Genomic DNA, 5,084 nt, shown 5'->3' with positions numbered 1-5,084 from the left:
AAGCAAGGGTTGCGACACGTGTCTTCTTCCAGGGATGCCTTAGGTTCTATTTTTAGGGCATGGCTGTGGCTAGGCTTCAAGGGCCGTAGCACTTAAGTGTGAACTTGAACATTTAAGGTTTTGAAGCACGGGAATCTAGCCTAGAGTGCTCGGGATCGATTTCACCACCGTGCTTGGTAGGATTCAATTTTCTGAAAGCTAGTTTTGAACCCGAAAACCTATATTTGAATATTAATGGAACCCAATACCTTGGTTGTGATTAGGTACTAAGGCTAAGGCTCAGAAAAGGATCGTGCTCGAGGGACGTCGCTCATAACTAGTGAACGAAGAAGTTAAAGGTAAGAAAACTGCACCTGGTTGTGTATTTGTAATGGGACTAAGAGTTCCCTAATATGTATACATTGAAAAGGATGGTATTATTCCATGTAAATAGTAAACCAACACCCTAAGAGTGCTAAAGGTTATACTTGCGCACAGGGCGCGACTCGGCCACTGGTAGCCGAGGACAGCTTAATATGCACTGAGTTCGGTTTAAGCGGGTCGGAGTCAGTGGGTAAACAGAGGGTGCGGCCTAAGTTGTCGACCCTAGTTATTATGTGATTTGACTGTCATTAATGAGTGGTTGCATTTTTGATTCTGACTACATGCTATGTGATTAATGTGGAATGTTAAGTGTTTGATCATGCTTGATGAATTATGCTCTAGATATGATTGTTGATATGTGTAATATGTTTTCTTGCTGGGCCTTGGCTCACGGGTGCTACGTGGTGCAGGTAAAGGCAAGGGAAAACTTGATCAGCCCTGACTTGGAGAGCTCTATGAGCGGAATGTACATGACCAGCTGCTCAGTCGCCACGGTTGAGAGGACAACAGGAACAGAAAAACTATTAATGTCTGTTTTGCCTTAGAGTGGCTGATGGTAATCTGTATTTTGGAAATTTTGTAAACTAACCTTTAAACACTGTTCCTTTTTGGGATCCCATATGTAAATTTGTTTAAGTATATTTTATCCTTTTGAGACCAAAACCATTTTATCCTTAGCACATTTATGATTTAGTGACATGTTTTGACTAAATGACTTTATTAGCAAGTCATGCACCTTTATAAGTACACAGTGTAGTGGTCCTGGCTATCCAGGGTGTTACAACTTGGTATCAGAGCGTCCTAGGTTTAAGGGTTCTTGAAGACCGGCTAGACATGTACATTCGCTACTGGAGACAAGCTCGATTCAGGGTTTGGTAATGTGTATATGTGCTTATATGCTTATATGCCTGGAATGAACTATGATTGTTGTTATCTGTTGGAGTAATAGGGAGCATGATGTACTGATAGGGCCTGGCCCTTGACTGCTATGTGAGAATATTGAGGCATGTTTATTAGCATCGCCGTGCATGTAAATGAATATTTGGATGATTAACTGCATATTGTGTACGAATGAATGTTTGGTTTATAACTATTATGTGATGTGATTAGAGGCATGCTTATTAGCAGCCGGTGCATGTGGATAAATGCCTATATGTTGATTGTTTGTGTGTGGTTATGTTCCATTGGTGGATTTTGGAGAAGCTTTTACCCTGTCATCAAGGTCTGACTGCCGAGTCGTTGATTGCAGATTGACTTAGATAGCTATACGTCCAAGAAAATCTACGCGACTAGTCGGCACTAGGTCTGGGACCGGGGGTGATGACCAGGGCTAGAATCCTTCACCAGTCCCTGAGAACTGGCATCAACTGATGGCAGATATGCGGGCTCGATTACAGAGCCAGGATGAACAGATTCGTCTATTGCGTCAGCAGGCTCCATCGGGGAGTGCTTCCCCTATTGTACCACCAGCAGTGGTACTAGCTGTACAGTCTGGGGAGGTTGGGAACAAGTGGGAGCCATTGTATGAGTGGTTCAGGAAGCAGCAACCTCCGATCTTTGAGGGTGGACCTGATCCATTGAAAGTCGAGCAATGGCTAACCATGATTACTACAATTCTGGATTTCATGAGAGTGGAGGGGCATGATAGAGTGGCCTGCGCCACGTATATGTTGAGAGAGGATGCCCACATCTGGTGGGAAGTGGCATCGTAGACCAGGGATGTTACTGCTTTGAGTTGGGAAGGTTTCAGAGATTTGTTCAGTCAGAAATACTACAACGTTGTCGTCAGGGCAGTGAAAGTTAATGAGTTCGTGAGTCTGGTGCAAGGCAATATGACTGTTACTGAATATGCCCTAAAATTTGACAGACTTGCGAAATTTGCACCAGATCTTGTGCCTACTGATGCTGCTAGGCAATATAGATTTATCAGGGGGCTGAATGCTATGATAGCCCGAGATGTCAGGATTACAACAGTTCCTGGAGGAACAACTTATGCCCAGGCTGTAGAAAAGGCCCTTACCGCTGAGGAAGAGGACCAATTGGAGTAGAAAGTATTAGATTGTCGAAGGAATTGTTGGAGAGAAAAACACTTATTTCTTAATTTTCCTATTTTTCTTTTACATTTCTTTGAGGGAAAACAATGCCTATTTTAGGCTAAATTCTCTTGTGGAAAGGCTAGAGTGAAGTTCATGTTTCACATTATATTTTTAATATATTGATTCTATATTTTGTTCTTCATTTCTATATATTTGTTACAATTAAATTTATTTTCTTTTAAATTTATTAGTGTCTTTTACATAAGTCTAGTCATGCTCTTCTTATGTAATTTAGGCTTTTAATTTAATTTAGGATATTTGTTATGTTATATGCTTTTTACTGCATCCTGCCATTGGTATTTTTTCGCTCTAAGGTATATAATATGATAGGTTTTTAAAATTAGAAGTTAGTATAATTTAATTAAATAACATATTTTAAGGTGAGCTTTATTATATATATTTTTCAACCATAATTAATGGTGTAGAATTATAGTTGAGTAGAATGAATCAATTTTATTAAAAAATATATATATATGTTTGCATGAATGAAACTTATGCCTTCCATATTTTCTTTCTGATTCTAATTCATCGATTTTGTTTATTTAATATAAAAAAAAATATTCTTTTTCAAAGTTATATTATTTCAAAGTTTATTATTTATGATTTACTAATATTTCTTTTTACTTGTATTTTACCTCTCTGTGGATACGACATAGCACGATTACTACTGCGACCACTTAGGAGTTATTGGGCGATATCAATTTTTGGCGCCGTTGCTGGGGAGGTAATTCTACAATTAAAGGTTTGCATAGTAAATTAATTTTTTTTTTCTATTTAAAAAAAATAGTATAATTTTTTAATTTCTCTTTTATTTTATCTTTCCTTAGTAATTTTTATTTTTATTTTATTTTTAGGTTTAGAATTTTATTTTCTAGATTTAGTTTTTTTTTTGAGAAAAAGCATAAAATTAAAAAAAAAATATTGAGAACATTTGTGTAATTGTGGAAATTAGTAAAAACCAAATTGGTTCTGTCTTAGAAAAATTGGTTCTTAAATAAGGTCTGTGTTAGCGTTACCTTCCAAACTTTTCTAAGAACATCAGGGAGTTTTTGAAAAGCTCTTGGGCCTAAAGTGGTACCTTGGCAGCCTTTCCAATTGGCCTGGGAACATTTTGGTGTATACTTATTACATTATTACACACTTGCGCTTATAATACTTATAAAATAAAAAATATTTATGCCACGAAACAGAGACGCACTAGGGAGATTTGTGAGACAACAAGTAGAAACTTTAGAAAACTCTCATAGTTTGTCGTTTTCTTCCATTCATTCAAACACTCCCGATTCACCGAGACTTTCTGAACCACCCACAATGGCTCATCAAGATGAAGTCCAACCAAGAACGCTACATGATTATTTACATCCTACGCGTACAGCCACACCTTCATGCATAATGTATCCCAACAATATACCAAATTTCGATTTCAAACCCGGCATGATTAACCTCTTACCAACCTTCCATGGGTTGGAAAATGAGAGTCTGTATGTGCATATACGGGAATTCGAAGAGGTGATGGCTACATTCAACAACCGAGCTGATGTCACCAACATTGTGAGATTGAAATTCTTTCCTTGCTCGCTCAAAGACAAAGCAAAAAGCTGGTTGTATTCCTTAAGGTCTAGATCTATTGGAACATGGGACAAAATGACAAAAGCATTCTTTGCCAAATATTTCCCACCCCATAAGACTAGCAGCCTTAAGAGGAAAATCTCTACCTTCATCTAGAAAGACCATGAAACTTTCCATCAGGTCTGGGAGAGGTTTAGGGATTTGATAAATCAATGCCCATATCATGATACGAAAGCTGGCGTCTGATAAGCTATTTCTATGACGGTCTCACAACTAGACAAAGACAATTCGTACAAATGATGTGCAATGGCGAATTCCTTCAAAAAGATCCCGATGAAGCTTTCGAGTACCTCGACGATCTTGCTGAAAATTCCTACACATGGAATGGACCGAGTCCTATGGACAAGCCACGATCAACTAGAATCTACCAATTAAAGGAAGATGACAACATCAAAAGCCAAATTGAATCATTGAGACAACAATTCGAGGCTTTCAAATCTCATGAAGGTAAAGGAATCCACATGGTGACAAAGGTAGAGACACGAGATCCATGCTTCATCTGTGGAGGGGTGGAACATCAACCGCAAGAGTGCCCAACTCTTGGTGAGTTAAGAGGATGAAATAAGGAACAATGCAATGCCTTAGGGGATTACAAGAAGCCTTATAACCCTTTCTCAAACACTTATAATCCCGGTTGGCGCAACCATCTAAATTTCAGCTGGAAGGATTCAAACCAAGCATCTGGGAGCCAATGGAGGTCTGAGCAGCAACAACCACCAAAAGCATACATTGCTCCTCAAAATAACATGCAGTCAATAATTCTCTAGAGAATACTTTGCAAATACTTTTGCAAACTCAAATAGCCTCAACTCAAGAGCTCAAATCTTGTTTCACACAAATGGTAGAGGAAATGAAAGACATGAAAATCCAAATGACAAAGCTAAACACTACTTTGGCGATTCAAGAGCATGGTAGACTTCCTGCTCAACCTCTAATCCATCAAAAAGGGCAACACATGGCACAAACCTCCTCCTATGCAGATACAAATTTTAAAGA

The 5,084-nt window shown here is 38.5% G+C and overlaps 1 non-coding gene across 1 annotated transcript; it reads right to left on the bottom strand.

Annotated features, from left to right (window-relative positions):
- Positions 1-4,151: 4,151 nt before the first annotated feature.
- LOC133787484 (small nucleolar RNA R71) lies at positions 4,152-4,258 on the bottom strand. The gene has a single exon (XR_009872504.1). It is a non-coding gene; the product is annotated as a small nucleolar RNA R71 (small nucleolar RNA).
- Between the last annotated feature and the right edge of the window lie 826 nt (positions 4,259-5,084).

This window comes from Humulus lupulus, chromosome 6, assembly GCF_963169125.1.
Source record: "Humulus lupulus chromosome 6, drHumLupu1.1, whole genome shotgun sequence".
Taxonomy (NCBI): domain Eukaryota; kingdom Viridiplantae; phylum Streptophyta; class Magnoliopsida; order Rosales; family Cannabaceae; genus Humulus; species Humulus lupulus.
Note: the sequence above shows the minus strand (reverse complement) of the source record. Positions and strands in the feature narration are given on the sequence as shown.